Source organism: Aedes aegypti, chromosome 3, assembly GCF_002204515.2.
Source record: "Aedes aegypti strain LVP_AGWG chromosome 3, AaegL5.0 Primary Assembly, whole genome shotgun sequence".
NCBI classification, from domain to species: Eukaryota; Metazoa; Arthropoda; class Insecta; order Diptera; family Culicidae; genus Aedes; species Aedes aegypti.
Window position 1 is genome coordinate 152,922,107 of NC_035109.1, and position 22,295 is coordinate 152,944,401.

General features: G+C 39.7%; 1 protein-coding gene and 1 long non-coding RNA gene across 2 annotated transcripts in view; both read right to left on the minus strand.

The window, feature by feature from the left end:
• Window positions 1-22,295, minus strand: part of LOC5577945 (rho GTPase-activating protein 15) — a 96,686-nt gene that overhangs the window by 38,567 nt on the left and 35,824 nt on the right. The gene's annotated exons all lie outside the window — the stretch shown is intronic.
• On the minus strand, window positions 3,093-4,286 carry LOC110677686. Its single transcript, XR_002501132.1, has 3 exons — window positions 4,090-4,286; window positions 3,536-4,031; window positions 3,093-3,475 (listed from the first exon to the last, which is right to left on the minus strand). It is a non-coding gene; the product is annotated as an uncharacterized LOC110677686 (long non-coding RNA).

Consider the following 22,295-nt stretch of genomic DNA (forward strand, 5'->3'; position numbering starts at 1 on the left):
CTGCAGCTTTCGCTTTGTTGCCTATCGCGCGGGCTTTGGTTGTGGAAGCAGCTTTCTTTTTGGCGGCGGATTTCTTGGCCGTTACGGGTTTCGTTTCGACCGATTCCAGCGCTGCCGGGGTGGACGTGTTGTTGACGGTCGTTTCCTCGTCGCTTTCGGTGCCACCTTTGCGCAGTTTGTTGAACTCGACGTCCGGATCGGGGCGGTTGTCTTACTCCGAGGCGAAGAGATACTGGAAGTTTTCCGGCGAGGCGATGAACTCTTCGATTTGCTGAACGGCCTCCTTGAAGCCGGCCGACTTGCACGACGAGAGCAGCTTCTCTTTGAACTCCTGGTATGGCTTGTGTTTCCTCGATCCATGCATAGTTGTTGGAACCAAAGAAGAAAATGCATCGAACGGGAATATTTTTCTTGGCGGTAATACGGCGGAGCTTTGCCGGGGGCTCCGAGATACGACCTGGCCAGGGCGAGAAGCCTTTGGATTGATGATTCCGGTGAGGGTTTGAGCACGGAGTTTGAAGCTATAAATACCTAGCAGTTTTATTCGTGATCAAACGTCAACATCCCACCGCAAAATCGCTAGTGTTTGGAGGTGATTTTAACCTCCAAATTGCCAAATAACCTCCAAATCATCACCTCCAAGTTAGTTCTAATAACTTCCGTTATATTAAATATGTTGGCGCGTCGATCGTCGCAAGTTTATCGTTAAACAGTCAATAAAACAAACGAAAATTGTTGATCTTTTTTTAAATGTGCGAGCGAGCCAGTTTTGTTGTGAGCTGGGATTTGACATTTCATTATATCTACAAACATTCAATGCAGGGGTGTTATTGGACATTGAGGAAAAATCTCCACTTTGTATACCCATAGGGTTGAAACAACTGTGCCGCACGACGATTTTCAGCTCAAAATGTGGTGAATTCTCAAGCTTTTAAAAAATTGTAAGAAAATCAGGACTGCATATAAACAAAATCTAAAAGCGTCAGTAATCATTAAAAGTTACCGTCTTTCAAAGAAAAATATAAAAATTGGGGGTAAGTTCTGACGGAAATGGGTTCAACAGCGGCTTGCAAAGCCAATGTTTACCAATGTTCATGTGCCCTTTTGAAATGTTTGTCCAGGAATGATTGTTTACATTCTGATTCCGTTCAAATGACATTCAGGTTGAGTGCTAATGAGCGTTCACTGACTGGCAGTCCACACCACGGAATGATTCAGTGAGTAGGACTCAGTCAGTTCAATGCATTCGGCGAATGGATGCTAAGGGTCTGTCTCAATTGGGCTATTAAAAATAATTCACACTTAAATTTGACAGTTCAAAAATAATTTCCCCTACAAACGATTAATGAACTGTCAAATATTAATTTTTGCTGGTCCAATTCGCGAAAGTTGCCGAACCAACGTTATCATAATTTAAGATGATTCGTGAAAAGAAAATACTTCAATCTATTTTGTTTGTCTGTTGAAAATTGCTTCGAATCATTGGAAGTGTATTTGTTTTAGCCAAGTCAAGTAAATAGTTTTTTTTTTTATTTATCAAACATATGAGATATGTTGTAATAATGTTCAACATTTCTGATCTCTAGGGAACAAGACTCTGCAAATATGCCGTCAATGTATCGTCAGCCTTGGTGAGGAAAATTGTATTACTATTATCGGCGCTTGCGGTTAAAGTTAGAAACGGTTTCGCACCGTTGTTGGATTTTTTTAAAATCTATGCGAGGTTGGAAGTGGTGCATTCGATTCGCATCCGAATGCGGCTCTAATACGCCCTACTTCCAAAGAATGGTATCTTGCATGGATTCTGAGAAAACTCCATTTTCGGCAAACTGCATTTTCGAACGATTGATCGAACTTACAATTATTCATCTCATCAGCTTTAGGAAAAATCTGGACAAATTCTCACCGTACACGCAAACAAATTTTGTTGTATAATCTACCAAATCCATTGTAGAATTAAGAACTGTACCAACGATTTTCAACCGACTACAAACATCTGTTAAGTTTACTATAATCTGGTGAAAATCACTGAGCAGTGCAGTAAATTTGACTATGTCCATAGTAGCATCCACTACAAAGCATTGTATTTCAATCCGTGACACCCACCGTACAACACAGTGTGGTCAAAAGTATGATGCTAAACTTCTCAAATCAAGAATGTTTCTAGTCAAAAATACTACAACTCTGGTTGAATCAACAGAAGAAATTTTCTTGTATAGTGATGTTGACTATGTTTTGGTAGAGTTAACAGATTAATGTAGTCGGTTGAAAATCGTTGGTGCAGTTCTTAATTTTACCATGGATTCAGTAGATTCTACAATAAAATTCATTTCAGTGTACGGACCAAGGTACGAACAATAGTTTGAAACCGAAACAGTGTTCTTAAGTATATTGTTAAATTTAGGTTTCAGAATGTCCGCAAAAATAAAATCTCTCTCAACCAATAACTTTATTTTCGATAGTTGTTTGCATCAGTTATCGTGAAGCTAAGCTGGCTTATATATTCCAGGGGTAACGTATCAAGCGTTTTCTCGTATTTAGACGAATACCGAGTTATGTATGATATAGGGTGATCAAAGTATTTTGGACAGACCGTTACGCGTATATAATTTGGCCATTTTCGGCAAAATCTAATGGAGGTGGCCAAATTATACACACGTAACGCTCTGTCCAAAATACATAAAACACCCTAAGCGTCTTTTAGATGTGCGAAAACGTCCACTGCTGTAAAGTGAAGCCATACTGAAGGAGTCTGGGTTCGATTTCTGGAGAATCCACTGTTATTCTTAATGGAAATTTCTTTGACCTTGTTTAAGGGGGCACAATCCATCATCAATTTGAGAATTTTCAAAAGCAGTTTTTTGAGAATGTGTTCACTGTATTCCATTCTTCAACCAAAACACAGTGATAACACTTTCGTCGTATAAATTTTAGTTTTGATCAGAAAAACTGGTGTTGAAGTTCCAATTATGACGATGACGGATCGTTGAACGTTGGTCCTAATAGAAATTGAGACATTTTTAAGCCTCCAAAATGCAGTTTTTAAACAAATTGAGAAAAATAAAAACACAGTTTGGACACTGGATCCTTAATATAATGCACAATTCTTTTTATTATGAGCTAAATGTTTATCTACATAGGTGTTTTATGCAAGGCCTTTGACGAGCTTCATCAGATCTATAGTCAAAGTCGTCGTAGTACTTTGATGCTGCATTATATTCTCAACGTTCGACAATTCCAGTAAGAATGCATGGTGATCTGTCATTAATGCGATACATCGAACTGAATGATCATAATTTGTCGTAAATGGGGCGTGACAATGAGTAGTTGGTTATTAGAACAACTCCGTCCACAATTCCGACCATAAATCCCCTGCCTTCATCTTCAAAGCTAAATAGCTTAGATAGAAACGTAGATGCCGAAGAAATTCGTCATTGATGGAAAACACTTTGAAAATAGTCGCCTTGCTTTCCTGCTGGTAATTGAACGACAATCGTTATCATATTGTTGAAACAAACGTAAGGAATTAATGTACCTATTCTTACGGTTCCTTATTCCAATTCTGTGGGGGTGGCGTCTCGTCAGCGAAATCCGAAACATTCAAGTTCGCATGATAATCAACGAGTAGTTCAACCAGACTCCAGTTCCGCCGTTCCACGGCTACATGTAGAGAACTGATGAACTTGTTTTGGGCACATAGACGGGGTTTGGGATTTTTCACCAATAGCAACTCAGCTTTTTCAATCATAATCTTCGGCGGCGTTTGTTCCAACATGCACTTTATTGACTTCTATTTTGGACACTAGAAGCTCGACATAGTCCAAATTTCCGCAGGTCCTTGCATTGTGCACCTTGATGAGACTATTTTGGTTGATTCCAGCTTGAGATATACTGGAAATCATCAGGTCTCCTGTGGTCGCTGCTTTCCAGATGTTTTGTACGTCGAAATGCTTTGCGAGTACCTTGCCAGCTGTTCAGGAAAGAATCCTGGTTGTGAGGATTTCATCCCACCCTTGCAACCTGTTCCGTCACTGAGAAAAAGTGATCGTAAATAAAGCTATTCTGGCCAGAATATTTCGTTAAACTTACTTTTACTGGTCTTGAATCTTGCGAAGGCAGCAGGAATATCCGACCGCAGATGAATTACCGGATAGGGGAAACAACATTATGTTGAAAGTAAACATCTAACACCGATCGCCCGAGCGAGCGAAAAAGAAAATAACTATCGATCTGTCAAATTTAAGTCTGCTCTGCAGCAGACTTATTTTTGACAGATCGAAATCAGGGGTGGAATAATTATCGAACTGTCAAGTTTAAGTACGAATTATTTTTAATAGCCCAATTGAGACAGACCCTAAGTGCATTAACTCGTGCCTCGCAGATACAAGTGTATAAGCCATTTTATGAGACGTTTCGAATCATATGGTGTCCGTTTGTTTACCAGCTTTGAAAGTTTCTGGCGGGCCGATTTATTTACGTTTCTTCTAGCGTTACATTTGGAAGGAGCTTTTTCAACAATGGCGCTGGTGGCAATGCAACAAAGTTTCTAATTTACGCATGTAAAATTGAAATCAGCAAGCAAGGAAGGTATTTTTTATCTACAGGTAACATGATACATGTAAACCGGGTAGAAACATGTGCTGAAAGAGACGGGGACGTCATCGCCAACAAAAATGTGACCAGCGCCATTCAGATGTCACGTTAGTTTTTTGAACAACAACAATGAGCGGCCCGCCAGAAAACGTCATTCGAACGTCTCGTAAAATGGCTTATAGGCCTATTCACATGACGTCTCAAATCAGCTGATCGGGAAGCACTTTGACAGTTCTTCTATGAAAATGACAGGCCCGTGTTAGCACCGGTCCTCCACCGATGTAAACAAATGCATAGACGGATCTGTCACATGAAAAGGCCTATTGGTATTCACTTCTCTTCGCGTTCCTTCCGAATGTCGCTTTTCGGGTGAGTGAGTGAATTTTCCCGTGCTTGCTGAGGGTCAGTTCCTATCACCTATATTATTAAATGTTAGGATCGTTTTCAATTCAAGACTGTTGGTCTCAATAGTAAAGGTTACGAATAAAGGACATACAAAACACCCAACAGACCAAAGGAGAGTGCTCCGATTGACGAAAAGCTTCTTCTGACTGGAAAGGAAAGGATGGTTTACTGCGTTACACTTACAATGCGTGTAAATTACTGCCGCCGTTAGCGCACGGTTATGAGGCCCACAATAGAACATATTTTTCTATGGGAAGCGTGCGGGTGGTCATCGGTTTTTCAGTTCTGTCGCCTAAACGGTAAAAGATAACACTTTGGCGGCTATGGACGAAAGTTAGAGTATGGATTGATGAAACAAAAAATATTTTTTTGAAAATTTTTCATGATACAGACGATAGTTTTTTTGCTATTTTTCCGACAATTTTCTCCATGGTGAAAAATTTTCCGAGAAATGTTTTTTTTATATTTTTAATAGATTGCTGAGAAAATTTCCTTTTGATTTCACTAAAAAAACTTTTGTTCTACGATGCATAGTTTTGGAGATATTAATTTTCAAAGTTTGAGGTATATGGAGAAATCGTGAAAATTCATCTAGGGTTTTCCGGGAAAATAGGCCACTATAATTTTTTTGAATTTCACTTTTGATCATGCATCCACGAGCTCTACCTCTGGTGAAAATTTCATGCAAATCGGAGAACCTCCGGCCCAAACCTGTCCGATAATTTAAAAAAATGCCCTTTTCCAACCTCAAACTAGTGCTCCTACCAGCCGGATCTCAATTTTTATGAAAGTAGTGCAATAATACAAAAAAACAAACGTATGTAGAACATAGAGAATGGATATTCCTATCTTTTCCGCCTAACTGTTTCACTGTGAACCGTCTTTTATCAGGAAAATAAAACATTTTTCCCCACAGCAGCATGTGATGGATGCGTGAAAAATCAAATCTCTCATCCTTTGACTAGTTGCGCTACCAAACTACAGATGGCTAACAGTATGTTGCGTTTCGCGCTTGGAGGCGTATACGACATTTCGTCCGGTGGGGTAATAGAGATAGAAAACTATAGAGGACGAATGTCGCTGCTGTTCCCTTTGTTCTCGCTCAGGAACATGTCGGGTACATAAGTGTCAAACTGCATACTTTTTCGCGTTGACATTTATAGCCCCGCCTATCTCCGCCAGCAAAAGATGTTCCGGCAGCGACGCCAGCGACATTCTTCCTCTATAGTTTATTACCTCTATTGGTGGGGTATGCTGCTGTCGTCATGATGATGGTTGACGAGAGCAATGTCAAACTCATTCATGGTTTCAAAACTTTCGGAACAAAATATTTATTTTCACCGCTTAAGTGAAATAATGTATGAAATAGAATGAAATTCAATGGTAGAGAATTCATTTCTCTACCCAATGGTATGTTTAGAGGCAGCGGACAATGTTTCGAAACGTGTTTTATTTAAGTGCAAAAATCGCTCAGACGAAAGTTCCAATGAAACTAACCTCACATATTCTGGTTTTCCAACCTCAAACTAGTGCTCCTACCAGCCGGATCTCATTTTTTTTTTAGAAAGTAGTGGAATAATATAAAAAGCAAACGAATGTAGAACATAGAGCACGGATATTTCTACCTTTTCCACTTAACCGTTTCACTGTTGAAGGTCTACTATCAAGAAATTAAAACATTTTTCCCCGCAGCGGCATGTGATGGATGCGTGAAAAATCAAATATCTCATCATCTGACTAGTTGCACTACCAAATTATAGATGGCTAACAGTATGTTGCGTTTCGCGCTTGGAGGCGTATTGTCGAATTGGGAGCGAATTCACATAAAACATCTGTGAATAGGCCTCTAATCGCGAAACGCAACATACTGTTAGCCATCTATACTTTGGTAGCGCAACTAGTCAGGTGATCAGAGATTTGATTTTTCACGCCTCCATCACATGCCGCTGTGGGGAAAAATGTTGTATTGTCCTGATAAAAGACGGTTAACAGTGAAACAGTTAGGCGGAAAGGTAGAAATATCCATTCTCTATGTTCTACATACGTTTGTTTTTTGTATTATTGCACTACTTTCATAAAAATTGAGATCCGGCTGGTAGGAGCACTAGTTTGAGGTTGGAAAACCAGGATATGTGAGGTTAGTTTCAGTGGAACTTTCGCCTGAGTGATTTTTGCCCTTGAATAAAACACGTTTCGGAACATTCTCCGCTGCCTCTAAAAATACCATTGGGAAGAGAATTGAATTCTCTACCATTGCACATTGGTCCACGGAACGAAATTAAGTGGAATAAATTAATAACTTGAAAAATATAAGAGATAGAGTTTTGGTGTCTTCTGAATATTTGTTTGTCTGGTCATGGCGCGTTATATGCTAAAGTGTCCTAAGCGCCAAATTTCATAGCTTTCGAAATTCGCTCTCAAACTTTTTTATTTCAAAAGATAGCGCAACAAAATGTTCTACAATATTGAAGATTATAGAAAATATGAAAACTTCGTAGAACATCATTTTTTTCTATATCTGATAGTTTTAGAGATATAGGTCACTTTAGAACTTTTTGGTCAAAAATCGGTTTTTCCTCAATACTAACGAAAATATCAATTTTTCAAGCCTACTATGTTCTGAAGAGTTTTAGATATGAGCAAAATACACATTTTCTCTGAAAACGTCATACCTCTAAAATTTTCATATGAAAAGATATAAGCGTTTTTGCAAGTTTTTCACCCACTTTTCCAAGCGAAACATTTCAAAATGGCGCAAGTGGAATCAAAAACTTTTCCCGTTACTTGAATAAGCATATCTTCAAGTGTATTGTAAGAAACTTTGGTGATAGTATATTTTGATTTTCTCTAATAAATGCGTTTTGAATTATTCCTCAATTTTACTTAGAAAACATTATTTTTTTTCTGACGTATGGTGATACTTATGCAATTACAGTAGAAAATTTTATAATATATTCATAAAAAATTAATTATTTTAGGCGCAAACAAGAATATTGTAGATGTTTATCATGCCAATTTTTTTATAAATATCGGTAATAATTAAACTTTACAGAAAAGCTCGGCCTTTTAATTATCTTGACTTTTCATTATAGAATTCTGTTTACACTATGTTTCATGGTAACGGTAAAAATGATGTCCATCAATTGGGGGGATGGAGGGGATCTATGAAAGTGTAACAGTGCATGCATAAGGTATTGAAAAAAGCGTGACAGCGGACGGAGGGGAGTCCGGAAATCCCGAAAAACGATGGACGTCATATTTGAATCGTCCCATACCATGTGTGGCATCTAATCCTTATGGTGTATTCGGCGCACTTATTCCCTGTAATGTAATGTAACAAGTGCAGCAAATGAATCGGAATGAGCTGATGCGGACGTGTAATTATGTCACACTTTTCTACACCCTGCAAATTGTGTGACCGTACGACGGGGAAGTACGCAATAATTTGTACAATCACGATCATTTATCAATAAATTACTGATTTGTAAGTATCGTGCCGCTGCCTATAAATTTCAAGTTAAAAAATATTTTACTTGAATCATCGTGATTTCAATCAACATCGTCAGTCTTAAACTTTTTTGGCTGAATGGTGTAAAATTGTATATATTAGAATATAAATTGCTATTTTGATCCTTTCCCACTTCTCTAATACATATGAGTGGAACCATAAATAAAACTGCTTCTTTTCATGTTGGATATATACAGTTTATATACTAAACGTCATTATTCCGCACTTAAATTCGCAAACATGCACTTAAACCACACTTCTGATGTCACGTTTATAAATTATTTATTGGTAAAGAAAATAAAATGTGAGTTTTAAAATTTTTATTTAACTTTTTAATCAAATAAGCTCAAAAATATTCAAAATCTATCATTATTTGCTTGTATCAGTCATATTCGAAAGTTAATATTAAAATGATAATAAATCTTTGAGCTGTATAGTTAAATAGATAAAAAAAACCGAATTTAGTAGTATTCCATTTAATTAGACTAGTCGAGTCTTCTACACGACACTGAAGACGGCATTTGAGGTCGAAATACGCGTATCTGTCAAAGGATACAAACTCTAGCGGAATTAAGTGCTACTAATTAAAAGCCAAACTTCGAATTTTCAAGTGCACAAGACAGGAGAATCTGACAACAGTTCGAGTTGAAAATCAATCAAATTACTTTCTTGCTGGTGGTGACCAGCAATAGGATAAGTTTTTAACGTGGAGTGTTGTTTGGCTCTCAAGTCTTGTGCTCTTGAAAATTTGAGGTGTGACTTCATTCTATAATCACCTTAAATGAGGGATTAGTAAAGGTTATATATAAACTTGAAAAGGTATCGAAAATAAGTAGTTTTTATTATTTTTGAGATTTTGATCAAAGTTTTAATTTCCAATGTTCTATTCATACGGAGGCCGAGTGCATATAATTAACATAGTTAAGTATTGTCTAGTTAAAAAAACACTTATACAAATTTAAAAAAAGGGAATGCAACTGCATTTGCATTGTCCAATCTAGTGAAAGCTTCAGCTTATATTGGCAGGACTTCTTTTGAATTTGTTTAAATTCGTCAAATTTTCCTTCTATTGACGGTATTTTATAGCAAAGAACGAATATTTCTATAATTATTAACGATATGAATAAAAATACCAATACTTAACTACTTGTTCATCCCAAGAATGATTCAGTATTTATTTATGTATTAAAAATGTTCGCCTGTAATTGACAAAGAATCTCATGAAGTTGAAAAAATCTGTTTTCTAATTAAAATTAAGAGATAATTCAAAACACATTTATTAGAGAAAATCAAAATATACTTTCACCAAATTTTCTTAAAATGCACTTTAAGATATGCTTATTCAAGTAACGGGAAAAGTTTTTGATTTCACTTGCGCCATTTTGAAATGTTACGCTTGGAAAAGTGGGTGAAAAAACTACAAAAACGCTTATATCTTTTCATATGAAAATTTTAGATATGACGTTTTCAGAGAAAATGTGTGTTTTGCTCATATCTAAAACTCTTCAGAACATAGTAGGCCTGAAAAATTGATATTTTCGTTAGTATTGAGGAAAAACCCGATTTTTGACCATAAAGTTCTAAAGTGACCTACATCTCTAAAACTAACAGATATAGAAAAAAATGATGTTCTACAAAGTTTTCATATTTTCTATAATCCTTAATATTGTAGAATATTTTGTTGCGCTATCTTTTGAAATAAAAAAGTTTGAGAGCGAATTTCGAATGCTATGAAATTTGGCGCTTAGGACACTTTTGCGTATAACGCGCATTGACCAGACAAACAAATGTTCAGAAGACACCAAAACCCTATCTCTTATATTTTTCAAGTTATTAATTTATTCCACTTAATTTCGTTCCGTGGACCAATGTGCATTGTATTTCATTCAATTTTATACATTACTTCACTTAGACGGTGAAAAAAAAAAATGTCTCCTTGTTGAGCTACCGTGCGAGACAGTCGATAGTTCTCGTGTGTCCGGGTTCACCCCCGTTTTTGCAAATCTTTGGTATTTCGACGCCTATTGCAAAGTGTTTTTTAGTGCAGTGAAGAGCCTTAGTTCGGCTTGGAAGCGGAACACTTTTGGCGAAGCCATTGTGTTGCCGATTAATCGAGTTTTGCGCAAAAGTATTGAACGTTTTCGCCATTGCGTGGTTATTTTCCGATCACGTGTATCGTAGAAGACAGCTTGCATCTCGTCCCGTGTGCTACCTGAGTGATCATCGTTTGTGGTGTGCATATAGCGTGCACAGTGGTGCGCTCTCCACACCGACAGTGGTCACCATCGTTATCGACGCCTGTGTTGGTTGGTGGCAGGCAGTGAGAGACCAACCACACATACACCGTACCAGCGAACCAGGAACCAGACCGTCCTTTTTTGATCACGTGTATCATCGAAGGCAGCTCGCACCCCGTCCCGTGTGCTACCTGTGTGCAGTGCAGAGTTCATCAGTGCGATCATCGTCTGTGGTGTGCGTATAGCGTGGACAGCGGAGATCAACCACACATCTACGCGTCCCAGCGAAAGTTCGTACGTTACTTGCTACCTCTCCCCAAGCGTAGACGCCCATCGGTTACAGCATCGACGACGCCAGCGTGGATAGAGTAAAAGATAAGTACCTCTCGTTGTCCTTCTCCTCTTCACGTCTTTTTTGATTAGTTTTTACTGCGTGTGAAAGTTTTCCCTCTTCCCTTTCCCCTTTGTATGTTTTTTTTTCAGTTTGATTCAATTTCCATTTCTGTGAATAGTGTTAGTTTGAGTTATTCGTGCGCCCTTTGCGGTGTTAAGCTACCGCAATGGGTGTAGATGATGATGGCGGGGGAACGTCGTATCCCCTCACTGAGGCCGAGGGCATAGTTACGCCGCGCGTCAAGCGATGCGCAACGCGACGCGTTTGCGTCTGAACAGTTCTGGCGAGCCCACAAAGCAGAATATCAACAACAGGAAATCCTTTGATCGCATCGCGTTCGCGGACGCAGACGCGTTACTATGGCCTCACCGACAAAGTGAACGCGATGCGATGCGCGCGCAGTCGCGTCGAACCATTCCGTGAAGTGGTTTCACGCGCGTCCGATGCTGTTTCATTTTGTTTATGATGGCGTTCGTTGCAAAAACTTTAAGTTTTTGTTAGCTAAAAAGCTTATCGTGAAGTATGTGTATAGAAGCAGGACCATCGTGTACAATTTCTGGAGACAGGTTTCAGTGGAATTTGGTACTACTGCAGGTCGCATGATGTAAGAATAAGAATCATGGGACACCAAGTGGCGCATCAGCTACAAGTGACTGAAACTTTGATAAAGTTTTATGGGACAGACCCCCATGTTTGTTGATAGGTCATACTCGGCATTATTTTTTTTATTTCCGTACAAAAATCTTACCATGGGAGAATAGTCAAAATAGTCGTAGGTACGTGATTAATGACCAGCCTGAATTCTATTTTTATTTAGTTAAAATGTTGTTAATGATAAAAAATGTTAAGCTGGCTTGCTAAAACATCTATTTCTTTGATTTTTCTGGCGGATATTCGATTATGTAGCTGTGCCCCAAGCGATTCAAAACGCGTCACTATGTCATATATCGCGTAACACAACGCCTATCTGAAAATCTTACAAAAACGCGTCACGCGCTGCTTGACGCATCGCGTTACTATGCCCTCGGCCTGAGTCTTCGAATGTGTTGAACCAACAAAACACAAACACCTCTATGCCCAATCCATGTGTGTCCCCTCAATCTGATGTGTCTCAAATGGACACCAATATTCTACCATCTCCGACGTCCCCTCGCCTCAAGGCCTACCCGCCCGACTCTGGTGGGCCTTTTGTTGTTTTCTTTCGATCCAAAGGCAAACGGTTGAACACTATTCAGATTAGTAAGGATCTGACTAAGCGATTCTCTTCCGTTGTCGCCATTGACACAGTGGGTTCTGGTAAGCTGCGCGTCACCGTCAGTGACCGTAAACAGGCCAATGAGATTGTGGCCTGTGAGCTCTTTACTCGTGAGTACACTCAAGAAAACCATCCCCTTAAAAACAGGTGCATTTGCACATACGTTGCTTAATTTTGCGCTTTCATTAATTTTATTTGTACCATATATTTATCACATTTTTATTAAATACCTTTAATTTGCGTAATGCATACATGTCATTTGAGTCACATTCATAGTATGTGCAGACTTTGAACTCGTTCGCATCTCGAACCACACAGTGAAAACGAAGATGGCTACCGAAAGAAGTTTCCGCGATATCGTGCTGCACGAATTACAGCTGCCTGTCGAAATTTTGGATACATTTGAAGGTAATTGCCTATAAATTGAAAATAAACATTGTTTAACATGAAACTTCAACGTTTATGTATGTTCTGTAAGGTGCAAACATAGATTCTGATCGCCTATCGCGAATTCCAAGAGACGAACTGGAAGACGTATTGACGGTTGCCGGAACAACAGCCAGCGAAAACATTGCTTGGAACATCGACGAAATTTTCCGGCGAATTGTCGAGTGGCGCCAGGAATCTGTAAGTAACTGTGTCCATTTTTCAATTCATTGGTTCTTATTGTTTTTTATTCTTCACAGGGATTTGGCATTATTGGGTTTGAAGACGTCGAAATAGTAGAAGATTGGTTGGCCTGTGACAACTCAGAAGAGACCGAAACAAATACGGTTGAGCCAAGGGATTCATCCGCAGCGAGCGAGCAGAAGTCTACCGAGCAAATCACAGCCGATACTGAAGTGTGTCGTGAGACTGAACCAAGCCCAAAGATCCCAGATCCGTCGATCGATTCCAAGGTCGATTCAGCCACTTCAGCAGCAGTCCCAGTACCAACACTCCATAGGAAAACAACAACATCGGATGATTTGCCCAGTTCCTTACCTGGCACATCGAGAGCGGCTGCGGCTGGTGTGCGTTTTTTTTCGCCCGCATCGACAGGAAAGGAGAATCGTAATTTTACTCCGGATGTTTTGGTTCAACTACTAGAGCAGACAATCGTTGGCCGGCAGCTAATAGAACGGGCAGCCTCTGGACCACTATCAAGTGAAAGTCAACGTGAACTGGTGGACATTATTGCAGAATACCATTGTGCATCTGGCATCAAAGCAACAGAGTATGTACTGCGCGAATATGCCGAATCGATCACCACTGTCTTCAAGGACGAAACGCAGGTACTTAAGTTTTAGGATATCTAAAAGTTGCACATTGGTTGATGCCAATATCACTTTTTGTAGGATACATATTTGGTCATAAGAGGTGGAACGAAGAGGAATCCCGGCGGAAAGATCTATTACCGCATATCTAACCGGAAGCAAAAGGCTGCAAAACGTAAGCGAATTGAGGAGAAGCATCAAACCGAAACCCAAAAGCAAGCTGGAAAACAACCTGTGGATGACCCGACTGTGAAAGAGGCTGAATACTGGCTGGAACATAATTCGCAACCGTGGGAGACAACTTTGAACAAATGGAAGGATTCTTTCCCAGCTAGAAAACCACTGCTGATGAAATCAAACGCTGTTGAAGAGGTGCTAAAACGCTTCCGGCATTATTCTAATGAATTTGGGTTTCAGCTGGTGAGTATTATATATTTTTATTGTGGTTCCAGCACTAAAATGTTGTCGGTATTCAAAAACTTCCCTTTCTGCTGTTGTTATTATTTATCAATCATATTGTTGGAAGTAAGGTAGCATCCATATATTACGTTACGGTAATCTGGAAAATTCTGATAATTTTTCAAATTTTGTATGGGCTGTAACATCTTCAAGACACCCACCCCCTTCAGCGTTATGTAATTTGTGAGTGGGCCCTTATCTGATGGTTGATGGTACTCACTACTTCCGACATTTGTTTTAACATTGTTGCTTTACGTTACAGCGGGAGTAAAATATCTGACTACCGACGTCAGCCACAATAAATAACGTGGTATGATACATATTTGAATCACAGACAAGCAAACATAACATTTAGATCACGAATGGAACATTTTGATAGTTAATCGCCCAATAATAAAAGCAGACAGACAGACATAACAGTTGGAACAATTATCATTTTAAAACATAGTACGCGAACATAAACGCCCAATGCATAAAATACTTGCTTTCGCTTTACAGAAACTAGGTGGCGGTAGTGCGCAATCGCAAACTCGAACAAAAGTATTACGAGCACCACGAGCGACCTCGGGACACACTAATAAATGCTAGAATTGTAGATGATGTACGATGAAACTAATCCAGGTGTTATATCTGTTTGTCTGTGATAAAAGCTGTGTGTCTTGTTAAGCAAACGGCAGGTAGTAGTGTGAAAACGTTAACTTTGAAAGGCGATCGTTGTGAAGGCTGTTTGTTTGTCTAAATATGATTAAAATTTGGTTAAAAAACCATTTCATAGTATTTACATCCGGTGAACAACATTTAGCTGCGTACTAATTTTTTATTTCGTATTTATCCTTCAACAGGTTGATAAGGATTTTGATCTGCTGGCTAAAGGTGATAAAAATGGATCAAGAACATGGGACTTATGTCTTGAAAAACTGATTCGGTTTGTCAAGCGCCCATACAAGGATACATTTTCCAGTGACATCGTTGAGCAACTTGTTTCATCAGAGTTGGACCAAAGTAAAAAATCTTATATCTATTGTAATCTGGCTTGCAATCTATAGATAATCTCTATTTTTTCAGATTCCAAGGTTTGTGCCATTCTTATTCTACTGAATAACATTCTGCTGCCAACAAAAGTCACGAAAACGTTCAAGCCGACAATACTATCCGCGCAAGAAGATGTGATCTTTTTTGCAGCGTCGGACGCAGAGGCCATCCAGAAAGTAAACGAATACAACGAGACTGTTTGCAAGCTAGGCCTTAAGCCGTCGCCAAAGCTAGTCTTCAGAGGCGAAAGCTTCAAAACACTGACAGGTGTTTTTGAAGTTCACTATCAGAATATAGTGTATCGTCTAGATTCAGCAGTGAGGGCCATTGATGTACTAATCAAATTTAGTACTGTTTTTGGCTTGGAGCATTCACGTATTTCTCGCCTTGTATGGAATTTCGTGAGTTCGTACATGTACAAACTACCTGTTCCAGAGGAATACGGATCTATTATCAAACTTAAGCGGTATCTGTCTGCCGACTAATCATGTTTGTCTGCATGATTCCGGATTGTTCCCTGGAGTTCCCAACTACCACTGGATACCTCGAACATCTAACAAAGGATCATCGAACACCGAGAGAATTCCGCTACGTCTGCACTTTCCCAGATTGTTACCAAAAGGCTGCAAATTTTTACACCTTCAAGCGTCACGTACTTGCCCACATGTCGGATTCAATTGGTGGTGATCAATCTGAAACGAATATCATGGTTAATATAGAGAAAGAACCGTTACACACCGAACGTCAGATAATCGAACCCGTTGTAGCTACGGTTACAAATCCTGTTTTACCATACCGTGAGTCACCATATACACAAAATTTAGAGGAGATAAAGCGCGACGCAATCGAGTTTACGTTAAGTCTTCATAATGAATCGAACCTGTCTCGTCGTGATGTAGTCAATATTCAACATGCAGTTGGCCACATGAATTCAAAAATAGTAGATAAAATCAAAATTCTTCTACCTTCGTTATCTTCCCATCCGGAAGTGGAATTTGAGCTCTCAGGTTATCTCAGAAGATTAGAAAATCCATTTGATTTTATAGATTCCGACTATAAGTTTTTAAACTATCTTGAACGTTTGAACATTTTAAAATTCCCAACGATTATTTCCTTAGAAACTGGTAAAATCGAGCTAGCTAATGACGATTCCATCATACAAGAGAAAGTCAACTGCACTATTATGAACGATATAGAGTTCCAACTCACAGCCTACTTTAATGATGAGAATGTTTTGAGGGAAACCATAGCACATACTCAAATGTTAGAAAACAATGATCAAATAAATAGTTTTGTGAGTGCTCAGCTGTGGACACAAATTAAACAGAAGTATGCGAACCAAATCATTTTACCTGTCGCATTATACAGTGATGAGTTTGAGATAAATGACAATTTAAGTGCTCATAATAAGAGACACTCAATTTGGGGAGTATACTACAGCATCATAACTATTCCAGATCAACACAAATCTAAACTTGCAAACATCCTTGTGGCAGCTATGATCAAAAAGACCGATATTGGAGAAATGGGTATTAACAAGCTGTTTTCACCCATCGTACATAAATTCAAGGAAATTGAGGAGCGCGGTATACCATTCCTCATTGATGCGAAAGAGAAAATTGTTAGATTTGTATTAGTTTTAGTGCAAGGCGACAACTTAGGTATTCACCAGATGCTCCAGTTTTTGTCTTTTAATGCTAACTATTACTGTAGGTTTTGTCATCGTTCGCGAGATGAATGCAGGGTAGATATTGAAGAACTTCCTGAGTATCGTCGAACATTGAGTACCTACAACGCTGACTTAGCTGTTAATCGACCTTCAGAAACGGGCATTAGAATGCAATCCATCTTCAACGAATTACCATCGTTTCATGCGGTTTTAAATCTATGTGTCGATCCAATGCATGATTTCTATAGTGGTGGTCTGTGCGTAACAGGGCTTACAGCTGTACTAAATCACTGCATTTATGATAAACAGTATATTACACTAAGTGCTTTCAATGCACAAAAAAGCATATTTAGTAAGACAGCTTTAGATTCCTCGCTGAAAAGAATGCCCGATGTGAATGAAGTATTCCTATTCGTGATCAAACGTCAACATCTCACCGCAAAATCGCTAGTGTTTGGAGGTGATGTTAACCTCCAAAATGCGAAAACATCACCTCCAACTTAGTTCTAATTCCCACCGTTATATGAATTATGGTGGCGCGTCGATCGTCGCAAGTTTCTCGTTTAACAGTCAATCTGCTCAAAAACGAAAATCTGTTGTATTAAGAGCAACAGCGAGCGAAATGAAGGCCTTAGTACATTATTTCCCGCTGATTATTGGATCGTTTGTACCGAAAGATGATCCAGTTTGGAAATATTGTACAGTTTTAGTCAGTCTATCGGATAAGATATTATGTAAATCGTTCACTGAAGATGAGATTGTGCAACTTAATCGTTTGTGTTATCAGCACCATAGTTTGTACCTAGAATTGTTTCACGAACATTTGAAACCGAAGCACCATTTCGTTTCCCATTACGGACATGTGATACGCACATCAGGACCCGTTGCAAGTATGATGAACTTTCGAAACGAAGCGAAACATAAAGTATTTAAGGAGTACGCCCACATCATATCATCTCGCCAAAACATATGCTATACTCTTTGCATTAAGTCTTCGCTACAATTCAGCCATGATTTATTCAAGCATAAGTTTTTCAGTTGTTCAATAAGTGGTACATTTTCAATATGCGACCTTAAAGAGAAAGATTATTACAGTTGTCTACCTCTTCCAAATCCCATCAATGAAGATCAAGTTATACGTTGTTCAAAATGCATGCATTTCAAAGGTAGTGAATTCAGAATAGGTACCTATGTTACTGTTACTGAGCTGCAAAATGTACAAGTGTTTGAAATAATTGATATTTTAAGAACTGAAAATGATGAAGTTTTCATGGTGGCAGTTTTGTGGAAGTTAGGTAATTTTAACGAGCACTATGTTGCATTTGAAATAATTGATAAGACTTCAAGCTACAGAATGATAAACTTAAATGAAGTAGATGGCCCGCCAATCATGCCACACAATATTCAAAACAAACTATATTTTCGTAAAAAGACAGATTTCCTTTCAATGGATGTCTAAGTACCAGTGTCAAGTCCTGTAAATACTTATTATCTATGTGTATAAGAAGAAAGGTCAATCTGATAAAAGTTTGTAATAAATTTATACTGCTTCGCTACTAAAAATGGGTGAACTAACGTGCGAAGTTCGATTGTTGACCAACTATCTATGTCCTCCGCCGTGTGCATTATACGCACTATTGAGAATCGAGTTGCGACGCGGCGAAGTTCGTCAAAAATCAAACTTCGCACGTTGGTTCACCCATTTTTAGTCGCGAAGTAGTATACATAAATCTATATAATAATATTTTGTAGTATACATAAATCTATAAAATAAACATTTTGTATCTAACTATTTACCATTGGATTTCCCTTGAAACATCTGGTAAACAATATTTTGTTCTCTGGATCAGTGATGTTTCATTAAATTCATAAACTGTTTCCATCCTTCTTTAATACTCCATTGCTGAATAGTTTGGAAATTGTTCGTGAATTTAATCGAAATATTTCTGATTCAGAATACAAAAATGTTTACCTGTACTTTCAATGAAAAGAAACATTTGGAACCACATCCTATATTGATATGAAACGTCAATAAATACGATTGATGCGGCTCTTAAAAAGTATGTGCGTGAAGTATGGAGTCAATTTGAATTCATCATGATTTTAATGAAAACAGTGATTGGAGATAATCCATTGACTTCGCACATACTATGCATATGCGAACCCCCATTGCAAAAATCCATGTGGGTTTGCACATGCATCAAATGAGGACTTTATCTTGAGTGTACCAAACTTATCTGCCAAGCCATCGGGTTGAGATTGCGGGAGTGGTCACCGAAGGCAGTATGACCTGCAAAGAATTGATGCAGGGTTGTGGTCGCTCCAAAAACCCTTCTCTCCCATCTGTCCCCATACTGGAATGCAAGCAATTGCATTCCGTATCCCTGGTGGGAGAAAAGAAGATCTATTCACATTCTGAATCCTTCTGTGTGACCTTTTCCGGATCTGCTTTGCCGAGTTTTCTTGTAATCGGCAAACTTCGTTTACCTGTGCGGCTGTACGTACCGAAGGTAATGAATTGCACAAATTGCAAGCAGCTGGGCCATACTGCCCAGTATTGCTGCAATAAACCTCGCTGTGCTTCTTGCGGGGAGAGACATGTGGATGGTGCATGTAGTATACCGCCAAAATGCGTTTATTGCAACGAAAGTCCACCACATGCCCTCGAAAACTGCCCGACGTACGTACGCCGGCAGCAACATCAGCGACGATCATTAGAGCAGCGCTCTCGGCGTAGTTTTGCCGAGATGTTGAAAAAGGCTGCTCCGTCTGCTGAATCCCAAAATATCTACACTTCTCTGTCTCTTGATGATCAGGGCTCCGACTCTGAGGTTGGTGAAGGAATTTCCTTCGTTTTCAAGGGTTCATCGAGGAAGCGTGTGAGACTCCAGAGACCCACAAAAAAGCCTCGGAATCTGTCTAGCAGTGATGACCCACCAGCCATGAAAAATACTAAGCCTGTCGCGAAAGTCTCAAAGCTTTCACTTCCTGGATTCAAACTCCAAGAGGAAAGAGACTTTCCGCCACTACCGGGAAAATCTAAAATCCCAAATATTCCAAAATTTCAAACTGCTCAGCCAAAAGAAAGTTCGCATTCGGAGCCCCTAGGGCAACCTCAGGGCGTTCCAATGTTTACGCTTTCTGGCATTGTAGATATCATCCTTAATTTCTTCAATGCTTCTGACCCAGTGAAGAACATTGTCAAAGGATTGCTTCCATGTGTGACTCCTCTTTTGAAGCAACTGGCTTCTAGAATGCCCCTCCTTGCAACGATCATATCTTTTGATGGATAAATTATCCACAGAGGTCGAAGATATGATTTCTGTTCTACACTGGAACTGTCGTAGTATTATGCCTAAATTAGATAGTTTTAAATTTTTAGTTAGTAGTTTACAGTGCGATGTTTTTGCGTTATCAGAAACATGGCTAACACCTGATGTGACCCTTCCTTTCCATGATTTTAATATTATTCGCCTGGATCGATCCGACTCATATGGAGGAGTGCTTTTGGGGATCAAAAAGCATCACTCGTTCTACAGAGTCGATCTGCCGCCGATGTCAGGCATTGAAGTCGTTGCATGTCAGGTGACTATCCGCGGCAAAAGCCTCAGTGTCGCCTCCATATATCTTCCTCCGAGATCGGCGATATCTCGCAGAGATCTCTCTCACATCTGCTCTGTTATGCCTGAACCACGGTTGTTCATTGGGGATTTCAACTCCCACGGAACAGGCTGGGGGGAACTGTATGACGACCACCGATCAACGTTGATATATGACCTCTGCGACGACTTCAATATGACAATTCTCAACACTCTCAATATGTTCAAGCTCGTTATCGCTGGATTGTTCATGGAGGGTAATCCAGGATCCCCATGGTAGCGATCACTTGCCGATCGTAGTTTCAATTTCCAATGGAACACAACAGTCTTCATCCATCGATCTCGCCTACGACCTCACAAAGCACATAGACTGGGGAAAGTACGCGGAAACGATCATTGATGGAGAACAAGCGGTAGAAGTACTTCCTCCGTTGGAAGAGTATCGCTTTTTATCCGAGTTGATTCTCAACAGCGCTCTTCAAGCCCAACGCCGTCCTGTGCCTGGTCCGTCGGTTCGCAAGAAGCCTCCCAATCCGTGGTGGGATGAAGAGTATAAGGCACTCTATCGCGAGAAATCCGCCGCGTTTAAAGACTTCCGGAAACGTGGTTCAATTGACAACTATGAGCGCTATTCTTCCCTTGAACGCAAGTTTAAAAGCTTGGTCAAAGCGAAGAAAAGCGGTTATTGGCGTCATTTTGTGGAAGGATTATCACGTGAGACCTCGTTGAGAACGCTTTGGACCGTCGGAAGAAGAATGCGTAATACATCGTCGGTTAATGAAGATCGAGAGAGCTCTCCTCGGTGGATTATCGATTTCGCTAAGAAAGTTTGTCCGGATTCCGTTCCTGTTGATCGCGTGCGACGAGATATTCCGGTGGATAGGAACGCCATGGATAGACCTTTTTCGATGGTTGAATTCTCACTTGCTCTCCTTTCATGTAACAATTCCGCTCCAGGAATGGATCGAATCAAGTTCAATTTGCTTAAGGGCCTACCTGACGTCGCAAAGAGGCGCCTATTGAACTTGTTTAATCACTTTCTGGAGTGTAACATTGTTCCGGATGACTGGAGGCAGGTGAGAGTAATAGCCATCCAAAAACCCGGGAAACCCGCGTCGAACTATAATTCGTACCGCCCAATTGCGATGTTGTCGTGTATTCGCAAGTTGTTAGAGAAGATGATTCTCTTTCGGCTGGATAAATGGGTTGAATCGAATGGCATGCTGTCAGATACACAGTTTGGTTTTCGCAGAGCCAAAGGAACGAACGACTGTCTTGCGCTGCTTTCTTCAGAAATTCAACTTGCCTTTGCCCAAAAGGAACAGATGGGTTCAGTGTTTTTGGATATTAAGGGTGCTTTTGACTCAGTTTGTGTTGATGTCCTTTCAGACAAACTCCACGCAAGTGGCCTTTCATCAGTTTTGAACAATTTTTTGTACAATTTGTTGTCCGAGAAGCATATGAGTTTTACTCATGGCAACTTGTCAGTTTCACGAATTAGCTACATGGGTCTCCCCCAGGGATCATGTCTGAGTCCCCTTCTTTATAATTTTTATGTGAGAGACATTGATGACTGTCTCATGGAAAATTGCTCGTTAAGACAGCTTGCAGACGACTGTGTTGTTTCTGTCACAGGACCAACAGCAGCCGAACTACAAGGACCCTTACAAGATACTCTGGACAATTTGTCTACTTGGGCCTTAAAGCTGGGTATCGAATTCTCTGCGGAGAAAACTGAGATGGTTGTCTTTTCAAAGAAACACAAACCTGCCAAGTTTCCGCTTACACTCATGGGTAAGACAATCACTCATAGCTTGTCTTCTAAATATCTCGGGGTCTGGTTCGACGCCAAATGCACCTGGGGGAAACACATTGTGTATCTGACACA